This window comes from Silene latifolia, chromosome X (assembly GCF_048544455.1).
Source record: "Silene latifolia isolate original U9 population chromosome X, ASM4854445v1, whole genome shotgun sequence".
Taxonomy (NCBI): domain Eukaryota; kingdom Viridiplantae; phylum Streptophyta; class Magnoliopsida; order Caryophyllales; family Caryophyllaceae; genus Silene; species Silene latifolia.
The window spans coordinates 9,310,684-9,337,974 of NC_133537.1; the positions used below are offsets into that span (position 1 = coordinate 9,310,684).

The following is a 27,291-nucleotide window of genomic DNA, read 5'->3' on the forward strand; positions in this document are numbered from 1 at the left end:
ACTGCAATTTCTCACTCGTTTCTCGGTGAAAATTAGATTTAAAAGATGTTTTGAAAACTAGAAAGAGAGTATAGTAAATATCTTAAAACAAACCACGCTCGTTCTGAGTTATTGGGCACGAAAAACGAGCACAAACAGAACTGAACAGACAGGAAAAGCCGCGAAAACAGAGTGTATGACACTCTGTTTTTCGAGGGGATTCGTGTACTCTCAAGGTCAATTTGGCTCGTGAATATTTGTCTAAGATGTAGATGGATGTTATATGGTTAATTAGGAGCAAGAAACTCGAATTTTAATGGAGATTTGAAGGGGAAACGAATGGTATTTCGAGAGAGACACAAACTGTTTCTCAGTTTGGATGTCTCGGTTTTGTCGAGAGTTTTGAGAGGCCACTAGGGTTTGTTTGTGGAGATTAATGCTGGTGAGTGATGGTAGTATGTATGGAGAACTTAGAGGAATGAAATTATGGCATAGGGGTGGTATTTATAGGGAGTTAAAGTAGGGTAAAAGAGAGCAACAAGCAGTCGGGCTCCTTTCTTTCGTTGCTGCTGTCCAGCAGCTTTTGTGAGCTCGTGTAGGGTTTAGGAGGGGTTTTTCTTGGTGGTTAAGCTAGGTTAATATGGGTAGGATACTAGGGTATGGATTAGGGTTAATGGGCACGGGTTTAAGTGGCGTTTGGAGCGGGTTTGGGGCTTGGTAAAGCTGAACACGGGAAGGGTATGGACTGGTTGTGTGGGCTGTTTGGGACGTGATTTGGGAGGGCTAAACCAGGGTTTTGTGGTGGGATTTGGCTGGAATTTGAACACGGGTTGGAGGAGAGGGGATTGGGCCGAAAGTGCGTCGAAAATCGAGCCCAGATCAAGTAGAAAACGAGCTCAAAATCGCGTATAAAATCGTCGTAAAAATCGAGTTCTTCAAATACGATTTATAAAACGATTTAAATTGATTTTTCAAATCAAGTAACTTAAAAATGATTTTTCAAATCAAATATCTATTTTATTTTCAATAAAATAACTTAAGAAAATAAATTCGAATTAAAAAAATATTAACTTAAATATCATTTAAATTAATAAAATACTTCATCGACGACGCCCATTCTACATCGTAAAACGAGTTCCAAATAATGACAATGACAACTAAATAATACATGTCGTCCTATCATCATCGGGTGTTTGTCGGGTTTTCTATAAATTCCAATATCGACGGATACGGGTATCTATATGTTGATATATTGTAGGATTTTAGTTAGATAATACTTACTTGAAACCGACATTTTGTGGTTTGTTTGTTCTACTGTTGGAGCTTGTGTCCTCCACAAATTAGTGTGATAACATTTGTTAATCTCTTAAAGGTTCACAAGGGTATACTTCGTATTTAATCAGTTGATTAACGATTACCTAATAACGGTTGGCTTGCTAGAAAGTTTGACGTTATTATCATACAAATGACGGTGATCAACTGGTCCCTAAAGGTCACACCTAAAGGATGTGTTTGAGAGATGTGGTTATGGAAATGTAATCACATGGATGCCTTATATGACTAAACAGTTAGTCAATGTGTTGATGAGACGATTATTTAATGCCGATTAAATAATATTAGTTGAGACGAATTAACTGTCAATTCGTAAATTGAATATAATAAGTTATATTTAATTAATGTATATGATGTAAGCTTGGACGAATTAATATGTTAATTCGTAATTAAATGTAATCGGTTATATTTAATCAACAAGATGAATGTGTCATAGTGGTAATAGTAAGGGTACTCAAACCAAGAGGTTATGGGTTCGATCCTCACCAGATGACAATTTATATTTAACACATTTTATACATTTTTGGAATAACCGAAAATAAGGATTTTAATCCTTATTATTTCGGTGGGATTTGGGCCGAAATGAGGAAGAAAAAAAAACTCTCCATTCACTTTTTTTTTCCGATTAGAATAAGAAGAAGAGGGAGCTTATTTTTTTGACCTAATCATTCAAACTCATCCTTGCCTCTCATCTAAAAACACAAAAACAAAACCCTAATTAATTTACAGAAAATTTGAGGAATCGATTCTAGCAACAAGTTAAGGGCATATCTCATATCATCTTGGGTGCAACTGATAGGCGAATATCAACTTTGATATTGTTCTTAGGCCGTATTTGCTACTTTGCTAGGACCGAAGGTTATTTCTTAATCCTTTATGCTTTTGTTTATGCAATTTAGTTTTATGACTCGTAATCGTCACTTTATTATTCGTTATAATCCTTGAATTTAAAGGGATGCATACAGATAAATCTCACAAGTGGTATCAGAAACAAGGCCACGAAATTATTTTGATGATTTTCATAAATTGGATTTAAACAAAATCGGAAAAAAAAAAAAAAAAAAAACGGCTGGAATTTTTTTTGCCTTGGTTTTTTTTTTGATGCCGTGTGTTTGTTCTTGGTTTTGTTTAATTAGTTCCATTTTGATTTTTCATATGGTTGTTTTAATTAGTTAAAATGATTATATGACGAATTTGTAGATGTTTGATTTAATGAGGATTAAATTAAAATGTAAATGGAATAGTTTTGATTGATGATGATAATTTGTTTTGCTATATAGTTTTTGGCATATATGGTTAATCTTGTTTCATTAATTTATATGCTAATCTTGTTCTAATAGCAACCACAAACGAATTCGTTCATCCTTTTTTGTTTAGGGCATAATGCCGAATTGATAAAAAACTTGGGCTGTTTTCGTTTTTCTATCAGCCGTGTATAATAATAAAAAAAACTGTTGTAATTTTTTTTTTACCTATGCTGTGAGCTGAAAAAAAATAGGCTGTTTTCTTTCGGTTTTTGCAGAATTGCCGAGGAAGAAATTTTTTTTTTGGTGCCCGTTTTTATTTCAGCCGTGCTGAAATTATAAAAAAAAAAAAAAAAAATCTGTTTTTTTTACTGTTCAGCCGAGACCAAAAGAAAAAAAAAAGGATTTTGTCTTTTGTTTGTTTTGGCCTATATTGATTATACATTAAATCTTTAATGTGTGATCAATTGTTGTGAAGAAGTTCACAATTTTAGATACCTAATTATTTTAAAGAGGTTTAAAATAATGTTGGATTAAATTCATATTACAAGTTTAATCTGAATTAAGATTAAAATTAATGTGAGTAATTGAGGAATTGTCACTTAATTTGATCATTTAAATAGGTGGTTTGGGAAATTAATCTACATAATTAAGGAATTATGTCTTGAATGTTAAATTTTTAGTTGATGCATTTTTTGTTGAATGAATCGTTGAATGGTTTTATTTACGTATTTTTGCAATCGGTTGTAATTTGTAATACCTAGTGTGGCCTTAGTTAAATTATGTTTTCGTAATGATGGACATAATTTTTAATGTAATTTGAGATCTCGCATCTCCGTTTGGTTTTCTTTATTTATTACGGTTTTGAAATTAGAATGTAAATAGGTTTATTATGTAATTTTAATTTGTAATTTTAAAGAAGACTAAAGATGGAGATTGGAGCTCACTCCCGCTACATGGATTAAGATGGAACATCAAGACAAGCTTTTCGGGTCCAAGGATGGATTCCAAAATTGTATTTTATGTTCATTTTGATAGATAGGCCACACTAGGACTTTATTTTTGTTTTACGTTTTACCGTTCTTATTGCTTTTCATTCACTTGTTAGTTAATGCATCATTTTCCGCCTAAAACCAAACCACCTACTAAAATGCATGAAAATTGACTCATATAGATTGTATGTTAGTTTTCATAGACATACAGATGTCACACAGTTTAAGCCATCACCTTAGTTTATTCATTCACGCATGCTAGATATTAATTCACTTAAAATGAATTAAAATAAAGCTGATGGGATCTTCCTCTAAAACGGAAATTGAGACTAGTCTTTATAAGGGCAAACAACTATGAATCCCTTCTTCGTCGGTAGGCATAATATGACCCCTTCTACGTTGGGTAAGTAGTTTGTGTTGACTTAGTTTATCTCAACATTATAGTCCGAAGAGTTTCTCGTTATTATGATGGACTAAAGATAGAATTTACAGAAATTTATCGACCAAGAATTCTAACAGTAGAATTAGCCAAAAGGTTGGCTTATCAATTTACAGATAATTGAGTCTTGGGATCATTTATATAATTCTTGAGGGAGGTCAATTGTATAAATGCATGAGTCTTCGCGTTATAACAGTATTGCATAAGATTTAAATCATAACGATGAGTATGCTTATTAAATTTATTCTTCTTTTCGCAGTGTAGAATACGTTTTATATCGATAATATTGTTACAACAAATGGCTGGAAATAACGAAATCCCAATGCCGAGTGCCACACTTGGACGCGAGTCCTGGTTGAAAATTTTTATGGACAACATGAATCAGTTCACACGTCTGAAAAATGACGGGTCCAACTTTGTGGACCGGGAGGCAGCACTACGGAATGCTGCCATTGCTGACGGTAAGCTCAAGTACTTAACTGAGCCAATACCGGTAAACCCAGGCCCCAATGCAGGAGTTAACGAGTCACTTGATTATAGTGATTTCGTCATGGAAGCAGGTGCGATAAAGAACGTACTCATCTTTGCAATGGAAACCAATTTACAGAGACGCTTCATTGCCCAAGGTGCAAACAAGATTTTCACCACGCTCACTAACGAGTTCTCAAAAGCACCGAGAATCGTTACTTATGAGCATACCTATCGCTTCTTTGATGCGAAACTCCAGAAGGGCCAACCGGTTAGCCCACACATTCTTCACATGATTGAGAATGTCGAGAAACTGGAGTCACTTGTGTAACACCCCGTATTTTATTAAGTTGGATAAAATTCTTTTAATTGCTATTTCGAATTTAATTACATCATTTAGCGATTTATATATATATGCTTAGCTAATTAATTAATTTCATCATAATTCGATACGTTAATTTTAATAATCATTAATAAGTTTATTTAAAGTTAGTTCGAGTTTATTGAAATTAGTTCGGGTTTATTTATTTAATAATTTCCGTTTCCGTACGAGTCCTTATGAAAGTTGTTTTAAGTGAACCCGAGATGGATTTTGGGAACAAAACCGTCCAATTAGCTATTTTGAGCTTATTTCACTAAAATAGCAATTTTTATTAATATCCGTTAGTTTCGTAAAAATCGCTAATAATTCTGATTCAAGCTGATATCGTATTATTTCCGTTAACTAGCTGAGTTTATTTTATTTTCACTCATTAAATTTATTTATTAATTTCGTTTTATTACTGAAAAACTTTACTAAAATCGCTTCTATTTAACTCGAGACGATTTTAAAAACGAGTGAAATTACTTAACGATGAAGAAACGTACGTATAATATATAGCAGGAAAGCAAGCTCGTCATTCTTTTATTATTATTACTACGTACCGTCCCCACCCCCCAACTTCATTTCCCCTTCCTTGTTTTCACGCAGCAAAGCAAACAACAACAATGGAACAATTCCATTTTCATCCCGACCTTAAAACCTCAGATCCCGCCTCCTTTCTCAACCAAATTCGATAATTTTTGTACCATTAGCTTCCTCGTCCTTTCCTCGTTCTTTTAAGGTAAGAAATCTTCTATTTTGTAGAAGTTCGAAAATACCGTCTTAAATGACAACTCGATTTCTTGTCTTAATTAACTCGTTTTTCCTCCTTTTTAGTTGAAGACTGAAGAAAGGCTCGTGCTTTGGACGTTTTTACTCGGGAATTCGAGAGTTAAAGGTAACGGTGATAGGATACTCGAATTATTTATAATACTAGCTATTATATTTCCTATTGTTAAGTTAATTAGTTGTGAGACGGGTTAATACCAATGGTATAGCTTAGAGTTGTTTACGAATATTGTTTTAATTTAGTTTCTGAGATAATTAATTTGGGTCACGAAAAGAATTACAAGGTGATTGGGAGTGCTAAGTATATTATACTAGATGTAAACCGTAAGATGATTGGCGTAGGCAATTTGGTTTGACATAAATTGTGGGAGACATTATTAAATTAAGGCCTAGTGGACAAGATTATTTGGTGCGTATGATTTGTAAATTGAGGCATTGACTCGATAGTTCAGGAGGTTGTCTTTGTTTGTTGAGCAAATTATTGAATTTGTTAGTTCACCATAGCCGAGATGAGATTTTTTTGGGATTTTGGATTTTAGTGTTGTAATTTTTGTTGTCATTGGGTTGTATGCGTTTCTAGGACTGTTTTAGGACTGTTTTGAGGACAGTCGAGTACGGTTTTGGTGGCTGTCTCGGCGCGGTTTTAAGTAGCTGTACTGGACTGTTTTTGATCCACTTTGAGCAGGCCGCTTATGGGTTAGTTACGGGTTACACGGTCTGGTATGGGCTGTTTGGGAATGTCAAGTAGGGGATATGGTGGTTGATTTGGGTGATTAAACATGGTTTTGGTGGCTGTTTTGGACAAGAGTAAGATCCGTAGAGGGGAGTGCAGGGGCATGGTTATATGGTGTTTATGAGGACTGTTTTGGGCGAGAATTTGCAGGCCAAGTAGACTGTTTTACACGGCTGAAATGAGGACCCAATGGACTGAAATTTGGTTGTATGAATTGGATAAATGGTTGTTGTAGTATTTGAGACCGTCACATTTTTGGTTTGAAGTGAATTCTAGTCTTATGGCTACATGGTTATATGGAATTAGATGATTAGGATTGTTGTAGTTTATATGTTCTAGCTTGCTTTAAGGTGATCTTATTGTGGGAGATTATAGTGGCAATTACTAGTTAGCCTGCAAAATGGACATGGGTAGATGATGATGGGAAACAATAAGGTTTTGAATTGAATTTGTATTGGTCCTATAAAGAATAAGATGATGAGGGTTCTCGTACTTCATTTATTATGCTAAGGTTTAGAGTATAGATTTTTACTTGGCTTCTGACCGGGAGCTTGAGGTTGTACTAAGGAGTGGAGTATGCTGGTAACGTTCTTCAGTGGTCGTATTCCTTGACCATGGTATAAGTGGGTGAGTAGCTTAGAATTTATACTCTTGTGGGTTGAACATGATTCCTTGAATCTTTGGTACTATAACAATGAAATGGAGATTAGATAATGGTATTGAGTTACGTGGCCTGCTGTGGCCTGGCAACAGCTTGGCAGTGGCCTGGCAATGGCTTGGCCGTGGCCTAGGCAGTGGCCTAGCTAATTCATGAGTTTGAGGCCATGTGTAGTTGGTGGTTAGGCCGAGTTTGAGGTTGTCATTATAACTTTTGAGCCGTGTCTATAAATTGTTTTGACGCTAGTTTGGTTTATTTAAAATATAATTAAATTAGTTTCCGTCTCATATTTTATATAAAGATAATTCGTTAATATCGTCCCTTCACATAATTATTTTAGGTGGCTCATATGTGGTTGAAGAGGAAGAGTAATTTTGGGTTTTAGAAGCTTTCTCAAGTTTATTACTTGTCTCTTTGCTAGCGTAAGGTAACTATTCCGAGTTACTCGACGAATAAATGTCACATTCTTTGCTTTTTGTATGATTTTGTGAATGTTATATTTAGTATAAGTAGCATATGGGTAATTTTATGAAATGAGTAATGTTAGTAGTAAATATAGTGTTGATGGTAAAATTATTCTTATGATGGTAGTTGTAATGTTTTGTTGATTGTGCCGAAAACTGAGCCTTAGTCCCTTTAACTGATGCGATGTCAGTTAATTGAGTGATTGGTCAGCCGCAATTTGACCCGTACCTGTCGCAGGGCTGGGGTTGCGGGTAAAAATTCGGTTGAATGAATTAGATAATCGGCCTTTTTCTTGTTTTAGGCCATTTATTATATCTCTATTTCACATGTGTAGTTAATTGAATTTAAATAGCTTCTTATTTAGTTAGTTGAATTTAAATAGCTTCTTATTTTGTAGAAATGGCCCTAGTTTCCCCTAAAGCCTTAAATATTGTTATAATTGCTAGGATTGGAAATTAGTATTGAATACTTATTGAGGAACTGTTGGTTTTATCTATTTGAATAGACAATATTATATAGCCTTTCACATGATAGAATGTTAGAATTCATATTGATAAGTAGGACTTTTTGCCCTCTTAAGGTTAAGTGGGTGTCTTACTTGACTTGTGTGGTGAGTTATGTGTGGTGTGGGCTAAAATATTCAAGCTGGGACTAGCTGGGACTAGGTCCTAGGTGAGTATTTCGGCCTCCATCATAGATAGGTCTTTATAGTCTTTGACGAGTATATGTTCACTGCTTGATAGCCTTTGTGTTCCTGACTAGTGGATGTTTATCCAAGTTGGGGCATGACCTCAGGTACTTATTTTGATAGTATGGGGTCAGCTTAAGTACTAGCCAACCCTTCGGTGGTGTCCTTAGGGTACTCACTTCACTTTGTTTTAAAAAAAGTTGTGAGTCTTGGGTGCGGTGGTGTGTATCCGCATGTCTAGGTCTGCGCAGATTTTAGGCTAGGGTTGTGTTGTCTCTTGGCCATGTTTTCTTAATAGTAACCGCTGAGCCAAGATACCGGTTCGATTACCTTCCCTACCTCGTGGTATAGACTCGAGTTACAAAGTGACTATTGACCGTACTAAGAACTTATGCCTGTCTTTGATATATTGCCCTTTCTTGTATGGTGATTCTATGAATCATAGAAGGTGAGATGCAAGCCGGCTATGGTTGATAGAGTTTGGATTCTGGATGTTATGTGATTCACATGATAGTGTAGTATGAGTCGGTCTAGTATTCACATGCTAGGACTATGTGTTGTTATATTGTTGTTCACATGATAAGCACGATTGTCTAGCATCTATATGCTAAGGCTATGTGTTATTCATATTCATATTCTTATGTTTACATGTTATATTAATTATGACATTTCGTGGTTGGGAGAACTCGGAGTTACTCCCCATCGACCGTGGCTTTCGTATTTGTATAAAATGCGAATGACAGGGTAGGTGATGCATATATGGGGTACATGGACGAGCTAGCGAGCAAAGTAACCTTGGGACCTAGGCTGGTTTTATTTCATTGTGACCCTTAAACCCTTTTTATGTCACATACATTTTAGGGACATATGTCTCCCTTTTCTATTTTGGGTTTGTATCTTTACTTTTTCTTATCATTAGCTATGTATGTAAAGTAGTTCATTAGCATTGCAGGTTTTGGCACCCGCTTCTGGGAATGTTGGAAATGTTGTGATTGGTTTAGAAATTTTTTTGAAATTACAGGTTTTTGGCTAGTTGAACCAATTACAAACATATCCTACCAGTTTTTCTGTAGAATTACGTGTTTACTTTTCCGCAATAAATGAGGGTGTCACAGTTGGTATCAGAGCATATTTGCTCCCGACGCACGTTTGTGCACCCCAATATAAATAACTTGACCTTAAAATAATAAACTTGAGAGATGGGTAGGATGGGTAGATTTAGGATCTTATGTTGTAGTCTCTTTGTGTTTGCTCCTTGTTAGGTACTAACCTGTTTGTTGATTGTCATTTAATAATTGTTGCGTTCTTAGATCAATGACCGTGAGCTTATCTATAGCTAATAGAGTTATTACCCTTATTATAAAAAAAAAAATTGAACTAAAGGTTTTGAAAATATTTTAATGTTTTTCACTGGTTTTAACGTCAATTAGTGTTAAAGCTTGTTATTGGAGACGTCTGATAATTAGTTTTATCATTTGTTGGTGTAAAAATATATTTTTATGTCTTTGAATTGGAATATTGATGTTCTTGAGTGATCGCCAAGAGTATCTCCGTTCCATTGAAAGGACACTTATATTTTACGAAGATCAAGGTTTGGTGCCTATTGCTGAAGATTGAAGATTTGTTCAAGTATTGAAGAATGCTTTTTCTTCCTCGAAGATGTTCCTTATTCTTTGTGTATCTTGCCTTACTCTTTACCTCTTGGTGCCTATCCTTCGTCTAAACCCTCTTTTCTTCTTCCTAGGAAGTTACATTTGTATCCTCCCAACTTGTCCTTTCACCCTTGCTAATCCTCCCTTAACGCCTTTTAGATAGTTCTCTTTCTTTTGAGGAATGTTGACCTTGGTTGGAAATTCGACTTTTGAGAAGATTGTTTGTGTTTGACCCTTTCCTGGTTTTGAGAGGATTTGATGATGGAAAGACATAGGTAAGGTGATGAGACATACTTAGTGATTCTTATACCTAGTTCCTTGATAAAGTGAGTATAATTGATTGGTGGATTATTTGTGTTAGGAATGAGTTGCCTATGTAATTAAAAGTTATAGAACTTGGCTTTGTTGTTTATGTTTGGGGATTTGAAAGCTTAGTAGGTTGAGCGTCGTCACCCTAGGATAAACATGAGATAAGTTTAGAATATGAATTTGGAAGAAAACCCATTTTTAGATGTTAACAATCCCGTATAGATTGGGAATGTGATTTGGTCGTTTTGTCATGAAGGTACAATACCCTAATAGGCGTTTCCTTGTTGTCTAATTTCCCTTTCTCCTTGATCATGAGCGTTACCGTTCATACCTCCTTTCCTCGCTTCATCTTGCTCCTCCTTTAAGTTTGACACTCGTATCTTGGGAAACTCTATCTTTTAACATCCTTGTAATTTTGACTTCAATTTTTACCCTATGAAAGTCATTATAGCTCTTCTGTTGGTTAAGCTTGAACCCTCTTAGCATACTTGTATCTATGATGCCTAACTTACTTTTCATTTCACACAATTTCTAAATATTTCAAACTACTATTTTTGGTTAGTTGTTAAAAATTTATGTTACCATTACAAAATTTTCCCCACTTGTATAGATTTGGAAAATGAAAATTCGATTAAACTCTCTAATTGTTCCTTGTGTATAGACTTCTTTATCATGATTTTAATCGCTAAACCCGAGATTTCTTTAAATTTTATCCAATTTCTGTTAACTTTGATCTATTTATGACTTCTTTGTCAAAGTTTAATATTATATTTCAGGAATTTAACTCCCTTTTTAGTTTAAAGGTGAAACCTTTATTTCTATTTTGGCTTTTTGCAAAAGAAAATTTGAGTAGATTACATTTCTCTTATTTTGATTTTAACGTTGATCGGATGTTAGAACTAGTTATTGGAAACGTTTGATAACTCGTTCTACGCTTGTCAGCGAATAATTTTTGTTTTAAATTTGTCTCTGACTTGGAAAGTTAGCGCTCTTGTGTGCACGACAAGGGCAATTCCGTTCCATGAATGAGACTTATATTTTTGAAAACTCTCTATAAATGTTTTTGAAAGCATTTTGATTTTTGATTCATTCAAATGATTTACTTTTTGACCTTATCTTTGATTTGGAATGAGATGTTCTTGACTACGTAACGAGGACACTTCCGTTCCTCTGATGAGAGTCTGGTTCTGTCGGAAAATCTTAGTTGAATCTCTTGAAAGAATTTTGATTCTTACGATAAATAACCTTTAAAATGTTTTGGTTACTGATTCCAATTCCAGTTTTATTTATATAACTTTTCATTTATACTTTCAAGTTTCGAGGACGAAACTTTTTAAAAGATGGGGTGATTGTAACACCCCGTATTTTATTAAGTTGGATAAAATTCTTTTAATTGCTATTTCGAATTTAATTACATCATTTAGCGATTTATATATATATGCTTAGCTAATTAATTAATTTCATCATAATTCGATACGTTAATTTTAATAATCATTAATAAGTTTATTTAAAGTTAGTTGAGTTTATTGAAATTAGTTCGGGTTTATTTATTTAATAATTTCCGTTTAAAACGAGTCCTTATGAAAGTTGTTTTAAGTGAACCCGAGATGGATTTTGGGAACAAAACCGTCCAATTAGCTATTTTGAGCTTATTTCACTAAAATAGCAATTTTTATTAATATCCGTTAGTTTCGTAAAAATCGCTAATAATTCTGATTCAAGCTGATATCGTATTATTTCCGTTAACTATTTGAGTTTATTTTATTTTCACTCATTAAATTTATTTATTAATTCCGCTTTTTATTCTTGAAAAACTTTACTAAAATCGCTTCTATTTAACTCGAGACGATTTTAAAAACGAGTGAAATTACTTAACGATGAAGAAACGTACGTATAATATATAGCAGGCAAGCAAGCTCGTCATTCTTTTATTATTATTACTACGTACCGTCCCCACCCCCCAACTTCATTTCCCCTTCCTTGTTTTCACGCAGCAAAGCAAACAACAACAATGGAACAATTCCATTTTCATCCCGACCTTAAAACCTCAGATCCCGCCTCCTTTCTCAACCAAATTCGATAATTTTTGTACCATTAGCTTCCTCGTCCTTTCCTCGTTCTTTTAAGGTAAGAAATCTTCTATTTTGTAGAAGTTCGAAAATACCGTCTTAAATGACAACTCGATTTCTTGTCTTAATTAACTCGTTTTTCCTCCTTTTTAGTTGAAGACTGAAGAAAGGCTCGTGCTTTGGACGTTTTTACTCGGGAATTCGAGAGTTAAAGGTAACGGTGATAGGATACTCGAATTATTTATAATACTAGCTATTATATTTCCTATTGTTAAGTTAATTAGTTGTGAGACGGGTTAATACCAATGGTATAGCTTAGAGTTGTTTACGAATATTGTTTTAATTTAGTTTCTGAGACAATTAATTTGGGTCACGAAAAGAATTACAAGGTGATTGGGAGTGCTAAGTATATTATACTAGATGTAAACCGTAAGATGATTGGCGTAGGCAATTTGGTTTGACATAAATTGTGGGAGACATTATTAAATTAAGGCCTAGTGGACAAGATTATTTGGTGCGTATGATTTGTAAATTGAGGCATTGACTCGATAGTTCAGGAGGTTGTCTTTGTTTGTTGAGCAAATTATTGAATTTGTTAGTTCACCATAGCCGAGATGAGATTTTTTTGGGATTTTGGATTTTAGTGTTGTAATTTTTGTTGTCATTGGGTTGTATGCGTTTCTAGGACTGTTTTAGGACTGTTTTGAGGACAGTCGAGTACGGTTTTGGTGGCTGTCTCGGCGCGGTTTTAAGTAGCTGTACTGGACTGTTTTTGATCCACTTTGAGCAGGCCGCTTATGGGTTAGTTACGGGTTACACGGTCTGGTATGGGCTGTTTGGGAATGTCAAGTAGGGGATATGGTGGTTGATTTGGGTGATTAAACATGGTTTTGGTGGCTGTTTTGGACAAGAGTAAGATCCGTAGAGGGGAGTGCAGGGGCATGGTTATATGGTGTTTATGAGGACTGTTTTGGGCGAGAATTTGCAGGCCAAGTAGACTGTTTTACACGGCTGAAATGAGGACCCAATGGACTGAAATTTGGTTGTATGAATTGGATAAATGGTTGTTGTAGTATTTGAGACCGTCACATTTTTGGTTTGAAGTGAATTCTAGTCTTATGGCTACATGGTTATATGGAATTAGATGATTAGGATTGTTGTAGTTTATATGTTCTAGCTTGCTTTAAGGTGATCTTATTGTGGGAGATTATATTATAGTGGCAATTACTAGTTAGCCTGCAAAATGGACATGGGTAGATGATGATGGGAAACAATAAGGTTTTGAATTGAATTTGTATTGGTCCTATAAAGAATAAGATGATGAGGGTTCTCGTACTTCATTTATTATGCTAAGGTTTAGAGTATAGATTTTTACTTGGCTTCTGACCGGGAGCTTGAGGTTGTACTAAGGAGTGGAGTATGCTGGTAACGTTCTTCAGTGGTCGTATTCCTTGACCATGGTATAAGTGGGTGAGTAGCTTAGAATTTATACTCTTGTGGGTTGAACATGATTCCTTGAATCTTTGGTACTATAACAATGAAATGGAGATTAGATAATGGTATTGAGTTACGTGGCCTGCTGTGGCCTGGCAACAGCTTGGCAGTGGCCTGGCAATGGCTTGGCCGTGGCCTAGGTAGTGGCCTAGCTAATTCATGAGTTTGAGGCCATGTGTAGTTGGTGGTTAGGCCGAGTTTGAGGTTGTCATTATAACTTTTGAGCCGTGTCTATAAATTGTTTTGACGCTAGTTTGGTTTATTTAAAATATAATTAAATTAGTTTCCGTCTCATATTTTATATAAAGATAATTCGTTAATATCGTCCCTTCACATAATTATTTTAGGTGGCTCATATGTGGTTGAAGAGGAAGAGTAATTTTGGGTTTTAGAAGCTTTCTCAAGTTTATTACTTGTCTCTTTGCTAGCGTAAGGTAACTATTCCGAGTTACTCGACGAATAAATGTCACATTCTTTGCTTTTTGTATGATTTTGTGAATGTTATATTTAGTATAAGTAGCATATGGGTAATTTTATGAAATGAGTAATGTTAGTAGTAAATATAGTGTTGATGGTAAAATTATTCTTATGATGGTAGTTGTAATGTTTTGTTGATTGTGCCGAAAACTGAGCCTTAGTCCCTTTAAGCGATGCGATGTCGATTAATTGAGTGATTGTCGTCACCGCAATTTGACCCGCACTGTCGCAGGCTGGGGTTGCGGGTAAAAATTCGGTTGAATGAATTAGATAATCGGCCTTTTTCTTGTTTTAGGCCATTTATTATATCTCTATTTCACATGTGTAGTTAATTGAATTTAAATAGCTTCTTATTTAGTTAGTTAAATTTAAATAGCTTCTTATTTTGTAGAAATGGCCCTAGTTTCCCCTAAAGCCTTAAATATTGTTATAATTGCTAGGATTGGAAATTAGTATTGAATACTTATTGAGGAACTGTTGGTTTATCTCTTTGAATAGACAATATTATATAGCCTTTCACATGATAGAATGTTAGAATTCATATTGATAAGTAGGACTTTTTGCCCTCTTAAGGTTAAGTGGGTGTCTTACTTGACTTGTGTGGTGAGTTATGTGTGGTGTGGGCTAAAATATTCAAGCGGGACTAGTGGGACTAGGTCCTAGGTGAGTATTTCGGCCTCCATCATAGATAGGTCTTTATAGTCTTTGACGAGTATATGTTCACTGCTTGATAGCCTTTGTGTTCGTGACTAGTGGATGTTTATCCAAGTTGGGGCATGACCTCAGGTACTTATTTTGATAGTATGGGGTCAGCTTAAGTACTAGCCAACCCTTCGGTGGTGTCCTTAGGGTACTCACTTCACTTTGTTTTAAAAAAAGTTGTGAGTCTTGGGTGCGGTGGTGTGTATCCGCATGTCTAGGTCTGCGCAGATTTTAGGCTAGGGTTGTGTTGTCTCTTGGCCATGTTTTCTTAATAGTAAACCGAGCCAAGATACCGGTTCGATTACCTTCCCTACCTCGTGGTATAGACTCGAGTTACAAAGTGACTATTGACCGTACTAAGAACTTATGCCTGTCTTTGATATATTGCCCTTTCTTGTATGGTGATTCTATGAATCATAGAAGGTGAGATGCAAGCCGGCTATGGTTGATAGAGTTTGGATTCTGGATGTTATGTGATTCACATGATAGTGTAGTATGAGTCGGTCTAGTATTCACATGCTAGGACTATGTGTTGTTATATTGTTGTTCACATGATAAGCACGATTGTCTAGCATCTATATGCTAAGGGCGTGTGTTATTCATATTCATATTCTCATGTTTACATGTTATATTAATTATGACATTTCGTGGGAGGAGAACTCGGAGTTACTCCCCACATCGATCGTGGCTTTCGTATTTGTATAAAATGCGAATGACAGGTAGGTGATGCATATATGGGGTACATGGACGAGCTAGCGAGCAAAGTAACCTTGGGACCTAGGCTGGTTTTATTTCATTGTGACCCTTAAACCCTTTTTATGTCACATACATTTTAGGGACATATGTCTCCCTTTTCTATTTTGGGTTTGTATCTTTACTTTTTCTTATCATTAGCTATGTATGTAAAGTAGTTCATTAGCATTGCAGGTTTTGGCACCCGCTTCTGGGAATGTTGGAAATGTTGTGATTGGTTTAGAAATTTTTTTTTGAAATTACAGGTTTTGTCTAGTTGAACCAATTACAAACATATCCTACCGTTTTCAGTAGAATTACGTGTTTACTTTTCCGCAATAAATGAGGGTGTCACGGTTGGTATCGAGCATATTTGCTCCGACGCACGTTGTGCACCCCAATATAAATAACTTGACCTTAAAATAATAAACTTGAGAGATGGGTAGGATGGGTAGATTTAGGATCTTATGTTGTAGTCTCTTTGTGTTTGCTCCTTGTTAGGTACTAACCTGTTTGTTGATTGTCATTTAATAATTGTTGCGTTCTTAGATCAATGACCGTGAGCTTATCTATAGCTAATAGAGTTATTACCCTTATTATAAAAAAAAAAATTGAACTAAAGGTTTTGAAAATATTTTAATGTTTTTCACTGGTTTTAACGTCAATTAGTGTTAAAGCTTGTTATTGGAGACGTCTGATAATTAGTTTTATCATTTGTTGGTGTAAAAATATATTTTTATGTCTTTGAATTGGAATATTGATGTTCTTGAGTGATCGCCAAGAGTATCTCCGTTCCATTGAAAGGACACTTATATTTACGAAGATCAAGGTTTGGTGCCTATTGCTGAAGATTGAAGATTTGTTCAAGTATTGAAGAATGCTTTTTCTTCCTCGAAGATGTTCCTTATTCTTTGTGTATCTTGCCTTACTCTTTACCTCTTGGTGCCTATCCTTCGTCTAAACCCTCTTTTCTTCTTCCTAGGAAGTTACATTTGTATCCTCCCAACTTGTCCTTTCACCCTTGCTAATCCTCCCTTAACGCCTTTTAGATAGTTCTCTTTCTTTTGAGGAATGTTGACCTTGGTTGGAAATTCGACTTTTGAGAAGATTGTTTGTGTTTGACCCTTTCCTGGTTTTGAGAGGATTTGATGATGGAAAGACATAGGTAAGGTGATGAGACATACTTAGTGATTCTTATACCTAGTTCCTTGATAAAGTGAGTATAATTGATTGGTGGATTATTTGTGTTAGGAATGAGTTGCCTATGTAATTAAAAGTTATAGAACTTGGCTTTGTTGTTTATGTTTGGGGATTTGAAAGCTTAGTAGGTTGAGCGTCGTCACCCTAGGATAAACATGAGATAAGTTTAGAATATGAATTTGGAAGAAAACCCATTTTTAGATGTTAACAATCCCGTATAGATTGGGAATGTGATTTGGTCGTTTTGTCATGAAGGTACAATACCCTAATAGGCGTTTCCTTGTTGTCTAATTTCCCTTTCTCCTTGATCATGAGCGTTACCGTTCATACCTCCTTTCCTCGCTTCATCTTGCTCCTCCTTTAAGTTTGACACTCGTATCTTGGGAAACTCTATCTTTTAACATCCTTGTAATTTTGACTTCAATTTTTACCCTATGAAAGTCATTATAGCTCTTCTGTTGGTTAAGCTTGAACCCTCTTAGCATACTTGTATCTATGATGCCTAACTTACTTTTCATTTCACACAATTTCTAAATATTTCAAACTACTATTTTTGGTTAGTTGTTAAAAATTTATGTTACCATTACAAAATTTCCCCCACTTGTATAGATTTGGAAAATGAAAATTCGATTAAACTCTCTAATTGTTCCTTGTGTATAGACTTCTTTATCATGATTTTAATCGCTAAACCCGAGATTTCTTTAAATTTTATCCAATTTCTGTTAACTTTGATCTATTTATGACTTCTTTGTCAAAGTTTAATATTATATTTCAGGAATTTAACTCCCTTTTTAGTTTAAAGGTGAAACCTTTATTTCTATTTTGGCTTTTTGCAAAAGAAAATTTGAGTAGATTACATTTCTCTTATTTTGATTTTAACGTTGATCGGATGTTAGAACTAGTTATTGGAAACGTTTGATAACTCGTTCTACGCTTGTCGTCGCCGAATAATTTTTGTTTTAAATTTGTCTCGACTTGGAAAGTTAGCGCTCTTGTGTGCACGACAAGGGCAATTCCGTTCCATGAATGAGACTTATATTTTTGAAAACTCTCTATAAATGTTTTTGAAAGCATTTTGATTTTTGATTCATTCAAATGATTTACTTTTTGACCTTATCTTTGATTTGGAATGAGATGTTCTTGAATACGTAACGAGGACACTTCCGTTCCTCTGATGAGAGTCTGGTTCTGTCGGAAAATCTTAGTTGAATCTCTTGAAAGAATTTTGATTCTTACGATAAATAACCTTTAAAATGTTTTGGTTACTGATTCCAATTCCAGTTTTATTTATATAACTTTTCATTTATACTTTCAAGTTTCGAGGACGAAACTTTTTAAAAGATGGGGTGATTGTAACACCCCGTATTTTATTAAGTTGGATAAAATTCTTTTAATTGCTATTTCGAATTTAATTACATCATTTAGCGATTTATATATATATGCTTAGCTAATTAATTAATTTCATCATAATTCGATACGTTAATTTTAATAATCATTAATAAGTTTATTTAAAGTTAGTTCGAGTTTATTGAAATTAGTTCGGGTTTATTTATTTAATAATTTCCGTTTCCGTACGAGTCCTTATGAAAGTTGTTTTAAGTGAACCCGAGATGGATTTTGGGAACAAAACCGTCCAATTAGCTATTTTGAGCTTATTTCACTAAAATAGCAATTTTTATTAATATCCGTTAGTTTCGTAAAAATCGCTAATAATTCTGATTCAAGCTGATATCGTATTATTTCCGTTAACTAGCTGAGTTTATTTTATTTTCACTCATTAAATTTATTTATTAATTCCGTTTTATTACTGAAAAACTTTACTAAAATCGCTTCTATTTAACTCGAGACGATTTTAAAAACGAGTGAAATTACTTAACGATGAAGAAACGTACGTATAATATATAGCAGGCAAGCAAGCTCGTCATTCTTTTATTATTATTACTACGTACCGTCCCCACCCCCCAACTTCATTTCCCCTTCCTTGTTTTCACGCAGCAAAGCAAACAACAACAATGGAACAATTCCATTTTCATCCCGACCTTAAAACCTCAGATCCCGCCTCCTTTCTCAACCAAATTCGATAATTTTTGTACCATTAGCTTCCTCGTCCTTTCCTCGTTCTTTTAAGGTAAGAAATCTTCTATTTTGTAGAAGTTCGAAAATACCGTCTTAAATGACAACTCGATTTCTTGTCTTAATTAACTCGTTTTTCCTCCTTTTTAGTTGAAGCGAAGAAAGGCTCGTGCTTTGGGCGTTTTTACTCGGGAATTCGAGAGTTAAAGGTAACGGTGATAGGATACTCGAATTATTTATAATACTAGCTATTATATTTCCTATTGTTAAGTTAATTAGTTGTGAGACGGGTTAATACCAATGGTATAGCTTAGAGTTGTTTACGAATATTGTTTTAATTTAGTTTCTGAGACAATTAATTTGGGTCACGAAAAGAATTACAAGGTGATTGGGAGTGCTAAGTATATTATACTAGATGTAAACCGTAAGATGATTGGCGTAGGCAATTTGGTTTGACATAAATTGTGGGAGACATTATTAAATTAAGGCCTAGTGGACAAGATTATTTGGTGCGTATGATTTGTAAATTGAGGCATTGACTCGATAGTTCAGGAGGTTGTCTTTGTTTGTTGAGCAAATTATTGAATTTGTTAGTTCACCATAGCCGAGATGAGATTTTTTTGGGATTTTGGATTTTAGTGTTGTAATTTTTGTTGTCATTGGGTTGTATGCGTTTCTAGGATTTGTTTTAGGACTGTTTTGAGGACGATCGAGTACGGTTTTTGTGGTCTCGGCGCGGTTTTAAGTAGTCAGATCTTTGGACTGTTTTTGATCCACTTTGAGCAGGCCGCTTATGGGTTAGTTACGGGTTACACGGTCTGGTATGGGCTGTTTGGGAATGTCAAGTAGGGGATATGGTGGTTGATTTGGGTGATTAAACATGGTTTTGGTGGTACATTTTGGACAAGAGTAAGATCCGTAGAGGGGAGGGGGGGCATGGTTATATGGTGTTTATGAGGACTGTTTTGGGCGAGAATTTGCAGGCCAAGTAGACTATTTTACACGGCTGAAATGAGGACCCAATGGACTGAAATTTGGTTGTATGAATTGGATAAATGGTTGTTGTAGTATTTGAGACCGTCACATTTTTGGTTTGAAGTGAATTCTAGTCTTATGGCTACATGGTTATATGGAATTAGATGATTAGGATTGTTGTAGTTTATATGTTCTAGCTTGCTTTAAGGTGATCTTATTGTGGGAGATTATAGTGGCAATTACTAGTTAGCTTTGCAAAATGGACATGGGTAGATGATGATGGGAAACAATAAGGTTTTGAATTGAATTTGTATTGGTCCTATAAAGAATAAGATGACGAGGGTTCTCGTACTTCATTTATTATGCTAAGGTTTAGAGTATAGATTTTTACTTGGCCCGGGGAGCTTGAGGTTGTACTAAGGAGTGGAGTATCTTTGGTAACGTTCTTGGTGGTCGTATTCCTTGACCATGGTATAAGTGGGTGAGTAGCTTAGAATTTATACTCTTGTGGGTTGAACATGATTCCTTGAATCTTTGGTACTATAACAATGAAATGGAGATTAGATAATGGTATTGAGTTACGTGGCTCTTTGTGGCTGGCAATGACTTAGCGTGGCCTGGCAATGGCTTGGCGTGGCCTAGGCAAATGGCCTAGCTAATTCATGAGTTTGAGGCCATGTGTAGTTGGTGGTTAGGCCGAGTTTGAGGTTGTCATTATAACTTTTGAGCCGTGTCTATAAATTGTTTTGACGCTAGTTTGGTTTATTTAAAATATAATTAAATTAGTTTTAGTCTCATATTTTATATAAAGATAATTCGTTAATATCGTCCCTTCACATAATTATTTTAGGTGGCTCATATGTGGTTGAAGAGGAAGAGTAATTTTGGGTTTTAGAAGCTTTCTCAAGTTTATTACTTGTCTCTTTGCTAGCGTAAGGTAACTATTCCGAGTTACTCGACGAATAAATGTCACATTCTTTGCTTTTTGTATGATTTTGTGAATGTTATATTTAGTATAAGTAGCATATGGGTAATTTTATGAAATGAGTAATGTTAGTAGTAAATATAGTGTTGATGGTAAAATTATTCTTATGATGGTAGTTGTAATGTTTTGTTGATTGTGCCGAAAACTGAGCCTTAGTCCCTTTAACTGATGCGATGTCAGTTAATTGAGTGATTGGTCAGCCGCAATTTGACCGCACTGTCGCAGTGTAGCTGGGGTTGCGGGTAAAAATTCGGTTGAATGAATTAGATAATCGACCTTTTTCTTGTTTTAGGCCATTTATTATATCTCTATTTCACATGTGTAGTTAATTGAATTTAAATAGCTTCTTATTTAGTTAGTTGAATTTAAATAGCTTCTTATTTTGTAGAAATGGCCCTAGTTTCCCCTAAAGCCTTAAATATTGTTATAATTGCTAGGATTGGAAATTAGTATTGAATACTTATTGAGGAACTGTTGGTTTATCTGCTGAATAGACAATATTATATAGCCTTTCACATGATAGAATGTTAGAATTCATATTGATAAGTAGGACTTTTTGCCCTCTTAAGGTTAAGTGGGTGTCTTACTTGACTTGTGTGGTGAGTTATGTGTGGTGTGGGCTAAAATATTTTTGGGACTAGTGGGACTAGGTCCTAGGTGAGTATTTCGGCCTCCATCATAGATAGGTCTTTATAGTCTTTGACGAGTATATGTTCACTGCTTGATAGCCTTTGTGTTCCTGACTAGTGGATGTTTATCCAAGTTGGGGCATGACCTCAGGTACTTATTTTGATAGTATGGGGTCAGCTTAAGTACTAGCCAACCCTTCGGTGGTGTCCTTAGGGTACTCACTTCACTTTGTTTTAAAAAAAGTTGTGAGTCTTGGGTGCGGTGGTGTGTATCCGCATGTCTAGGTCTGCGCAGATTTTAGGCTAGGGTTGTGTTGTCTCTTGGCCATGTTTTCTTAATAGTAACCGCTGAGCCAAGATACCGGTTCGATTACCTTCCCTACCTCGTGGTATAGACTCGAGTTACAAAGTGACTATTGACCGTACTAAGAACTTATGCCTGTCTTTGATATATTGCCCTTTCTTGTATGGTGATTCTATGAATCATAGAAGGTGAGATGCAAGCCGGCTATGGTTGATAGAGTTTGGATTCCTGGATGTTATGTGATTCACATGACAGTGTAGTATGAGTCGGTCTAGTATTCACATGCTAGGACTATGTGTTGTTATATTGTTGTTCACATGATAAGCACGATTGTCTAGCATCTATATGCTAAGGCTGTGTGTTATTCATATTCATATTCTCATGTTTACATGTTATATTAATTATGACATTTCGTGGCTGGGAGAACTCGGAGTTACTCCCCACTGACTGTGGCTTTCGTATTTGTATAAAATGCGAATGACAGGTAGGTGATGCATATATGGGGTACATGGACGAGCTAGCGAGCAAAGTAACCTTGGGACCTAGGCTGGTTTTATTTCATTGTGACCCTTAAACCCTTTTTATGTCACATACATTTTAGGGACATATGTCTCCCTTTTCTATTTTGGGTTTGTATCTTTACTTTTTCTTATCATTAGCTATGTATGTAAAGTAGTTCATTAGCATTGCAGGTTTTGGCACCCGCTTCTGGGAATGTTGGAAATGTTGTGATTGGTTTAGAAATTTTTTTGAAATTACAGGTTTTTGGCTAGTTGAACCAATTACAAACATATCCTACCAGTTTTTCTGTAGAATTACGTGTTTACTTTTCCGCAATAAATGAGGGTGTCACAACTTGATTGCAAAATCAGTGAGAGCATAGTCATTGACCGAATGCTTCATTCTCTTCACGATGGTTTTGCCTTTTTCAGGGCGAACTACTATATGAATGACTTAAAGAAAAGTCCTCATGAGCTACACTCACTTCTCGTACAGACTGAGAAGGATATGAAATTGAGTGGGAGCATGAAGCAGGACGTTCTCACGATTTCCAACAAGGGTAAAGGTAAGGGCAAAGCTCCAGGCGACCTAACTGTAGGTAAGCCAAAATTCAAGAAGCCAGGAAACGGTATGAGTGGGCTTGGTGAGACTAGTGGCTCACAAGGCAAGGCAAAGAGCAAGGGCGGTGACATAGAGTGCCACCATTATCACAAGACTGGACATTGGAGAAGGAACTGTCCCGTCTACCGTGAGGACATCAAAGCAGGCCGCGTCGTTCCTGTTGGTATGTCATCTTATATTCATATGATTGAGATTAACCATGCAAGTTTCGGAACTTGGGTACTTGATACTGGTTGTGGTTCTCATCTGTGTAATCATTTGCAGGGCCTAAAGAACATCATACCTCTCGAAAAGGGTGATGTGGACCTGCGAGTCGGGAATGGAGCACGAGTTGCTGCAGTCTTGAAGGGAACATGCATAATCCAACTCCCTAGTGGTTTTGAGTTATTTCTATATAACTGTTACTATGTACCCAGTTTGTCTAAGAACATTATTTCTGTTTCCGTACTTGCTAAAGACGGTTTTGCATTTTCAATAAAGGATAATAGCTGTATTTTCTCTTTCAATGAAATGATTTATGGCAAAGCAGTTTCAATGAATGGAATTTACATCTTAGATCAAACCAAGGAAATATTACACATGAATAATAAGAAATTAAAGGTTGGTGAGAAAGATCAAACCTATCTATGGCATTGTCGAATGGGACACATAAATGAAAAACGTGTAAAGAAACTCGTCGATAAAGGGACTATTCCCGCATTCGATTTTTCTACATATGGCACGTGTGAATCATGTCTCATTGGCAAAATGACTCGAATTTCCTTCAAAGGTGTTGGAATGCACGCTAGTGACCTATTAGGACTCATACATACTGATTTTTGTGGACCTATGTCAATTACCGCTAGAGATGGCTATAGATATTCTATCACTTTTACGGACGATTTGAGTAGATACGGATATGTCTACTTAATGAAGCATAAAAGTGAGTCCTTTGAGAAATTCAAGGAATACCAGAATAAGGTTGAGAAACAACTGGGTAGAAAGGTTAAAGCACTTCGTTCAGGTCGGGGTGGCGAATATCTTTCAAATGAGTTTGATCAACACCTTAAAGACTGTGGAATCGTTTTGCAGTTAACTCCACCTGGAACACCTCAATTAAATGGTGTGTCCGAACGCAGAAATCGAACTTTACTTGATATGGTTCGATCCATGATGAGTCACACGGTAGTACCTGATTCATTGTGGGGTTTTGCTCTTTTGTCAGCTGCTCTTATACTTAACCGAAGTCCGACTAAAGCTGTCGACAAGACTCCATATGAAATGTGGAGGGGAACGGTCCCTAACTTGTCCTTTATTCGGGTTTGGGGCTGCGAGGCTTATGTCAAGTGGAGACACGAGGATAAGCTCGGCCCGCGATCGGTCAAGACATACTTTATAGGTTATCCAAAAGGAACATTTGGTCATTACTTCTATTTGCCTACCGAACATCGAGTATTTGTTGCGGCTAGTGCGACGTTCTTAGAGAGAGAAATTCTCAAGAACAAGACAAGTAATAGAACCTTCGAGCTGTCGGAGATTCAAGAACCAACAACCGTGGAATGGATGGAGGAAGTTGTTCCTCCAACTGATGATACGGTTAATATTCCTGAGGAACCTAGGAGGTCGGGTAGAGTCTCTAATCCTCCGGACAGATACATTGGTATGGTCGAGGAGAATGACGTTTTACTCCTAGAGAGTAATGAACCCGCTACCTATAAAGGTGCCATGATGATAGGCTATCTCACACCTATACAAAGATAATATTTATACCCTAGACAACAAATGAATGTAGTACTTAGGGGTCGAACCCAAAGGATACGGGAGTTATTAATTAATTGTTATGGAGCGAAGTTTATCTTGAGTCGATGCGGTTGATTGAGTGATTGGTTGATTATGCAAATAAAATGAAAATAACAATAAAAAGAAATTGTCTAGGGAGGTCGGGTCACACATGCTAATTACGTTAATGTTTATGTCAAGTAGGAAGTTGATTTTGCGGTAAATGTTTAGGCTTAGAGATACCCACCTTATGGCATTAGTATCAACCATAGACCAGGTCCTAGAGAAACTCTCGTCCATGACTAGGTCGTCCTACTACACATGCTTAGTCTAATTCAATTCCGTGCCTCTCGACTTTAGAACGAATGAACATACTTAATCGATGAATAAGGCCTTTAAACATAGATTAACATTATGGTGCAAACATGTGATAGAAACAATTATACAATATTAACTTATCCTTATTTTGACATTTACAAATTACTTAATCATGCATGGCTTCCTTTATTCCCTAGACAAAGGTAAATTATTCTAACATTGTGAAAATATAAACTAAACTAATGCTAAATGAAATGATAAATAACATAGTTAAAATAAAGATAAAATTACCTTGAATGAAAATAGAAGAACAATTGCAAATGGAAATAACTTGGAATAAATCTTGACCTTGATAATAGAAATTGTTCCGGGTGTAATTCCAGAGCAATTATTTGTTACCACCCGTGCTTGTAGAATGACGTCTTTGGTTGAATCCTCCTCTCGGTCTCCTGAAACGATGAACAAACTGAGGGCTCGGCTTTGGACCGAGCGAACTCACTCCGACGCTCAAGTCAGTAAACTTAAAGAGAAGTTGTTGTTACTTGGCGAAGTATATATTGTAGAGAGATAAGGAAGATATTACCAGATGAATAGTGATTCTTAGGTTAAATTGTGGATCCTTTCCTCAATGAGGGTTGAGGAGTATTTATAGACTTTCACCTTTTGTCACGTAGTGGCCAAGTGGCTAGCAGGTGGAAAGACTGATCTATCTACCCTCGGCCGAGGGACCCATGGCAGGCCGGCGGGCCCTGTTGACTCGCCGCCGAGGGGTTTTGGATATGAGTTCGCGGATATGTGCCCCGGCTGGCTAGTTGTCTCGGTAGAGACCAGTGTGACAGCCGACAGCTGCGTCGGTTAAGTTATTTGTCTAAGTCGTTGACTTGCTTGTGGATATCTTTGACCTTGCTCAATATGTTGACTCGGTCAGCGGGTGCAGAATATGCCCCATCAATTTGCCCCCAGCGTAGTCTATGCCGTGGTATGGGCTCCGATGTATGTTGAGCGTATATTCCGCGTAAGTAAAAATTTTCTTTCTCGGCCTCTTCTACCTCGGCTTGGTTCTGCTTAAGCCGTACCATATCCCCCGTCCACATGGATGTGTAAAGGGCATCCGATGTGGAAAAGAAAGTGACGCTGGCCGAGACCTGGGTTGGGAGTGCCGGTTGTTTTTGATTGCCCCCGGCCGGTGCTACCTAGCTTGGTTAATCATGTGGCCGGCGGAGATCAGATACTTAGGAATTTTTTGAGGAAGATGAATAGGCAGAGAGATATGAAGGGGCGTGTTGAAGACGCTTGGTCACTGTTGCATTGATTGACGTTCAACTGTTGCAACGATTGACATTCCGTGGTCGCATGTCTGACACGTGTCTGTTCGCTGATTGGCTGACGTTTCATGGGCTGTGCCCTGATTGGTCCATCTTCATGGGCTTTCCCCTATAAATAGGGCAGTTAGTCCCTGAAATTGGCCACCAATTTCATTTTCTCTAAAATTTTCTTCTCTCTAAACTCTCAAGGGCTTTTTTTTTCTTCTAATCTTCAGAGTCGTTACTTCGGCTAGTGCTTTTCTTCAAGGTAAACAAACAAATTTTTCTCAATCTCTTATTTTGTTAAGTAATTGTTGCTACCATGTCTTCTACTGATGCCGGGCCTAGTAACCGTGCGCCGGGGGGTTCCCCGTCGCGTCTTGATGAAGAGGAGGCACTGGCCGCCGTGCCGCTAAGGTCCGAGGGTCCTAGGTCTCCTTCTCCCGAAGTTGACCTGAAAGTTTTGGAGGGTTGGGAGGATGATGACGAAGCTGATGAAGACTTTGATGATGACGGTGAGGAAAGGATTCCTTCTGGTGATGAGAGGCAGTACATCATGGATCACGGCGACGTCTGTAAGGTCTGCCCTGACCGCGCGTGGACCCATAAGTTCGCCAGTTGCTCCGGCGAAACACTTTTCGAGGGCCATTTCTACTTCGGCGGGGGATACAAAATTTTTATCCCTGAGGAGGGTCAGGCCGTCTGTTGCCCTCCCCCGGGTTGCACCGGCGTATACACCCGGCACCTGGAGTACGGGCTCCGGTTTCCGCTGAATGATTACGTTATGGCCATCATTAGAGCCATGAACGTCGCCGTGGCCCAGCTGCACCCGTTGGCTATTAGGACCATAGTCGGCTTTGTCTGGCTCTGTCTCTTCAAGGGGGAGGTCCCAACGGTTAATTTATTCCGTCGGCTTCACCACCTTCGGCCGTCATTTCCCGGTCGTGTCGGATGGTACAGCGTGCAAATGGAGCCGGGTTACGTCTCCGTTGATAAGCTTTCCTCCTGCAAGGACTGGAAATATCGGTGGGTGTACGTTG

At 36.7% G+C, this 27,291-nt stretch overlaps 2 long non-coding RNA genes across 3 annotated transcripts; both read left to right on the top strand.

The window, feature by feature from the left end:
* The first annotated feature begins 5,393 nt into the window (after positions 1-5,393).
* On the top strand, positions 5,394-7,875 carry LOC141621193 (uncharacterized). Its single transcript, XR_012532142.1, has 3 exons — positions 5,394-5,557; positions 5,653-5,713; positions 7,336-7,875. It is a non-coding gene; the product is annotated as an uncharacterized LOC141621193 (long non-coding RNA).
* A 4,124-nt stretch (positions 7,876-11,999) lies between these two features.
* On the top strand, positions 12,000-22,432 carry LOC141621194 (uncharacterized). 2 transcript variants are annotated; one of them, XR_012532144.1, is made up of 5 exons: positions 12,000-12,236; positions 12,332-12,392; positions 14,020-14,106; positions 20,682-20,768; positions 22,234-22,432. It is a non-coding gene; the product is annotated as an uncharacterized LOC141621194 (long non-coding RNA). The 2 variants fall into 2 exon arrangements; XR_012532143.1 differs by lacking the exons at positions 20,682-20,768; positions 22,234-22,432 and adding an exon at positions 15,571-15,769 and having other exon boundaries at positions 12,038-12,236.
* The last annotated feature ends 4,859 nt before the right edge of the window (positions 22,433-27,291 follow it).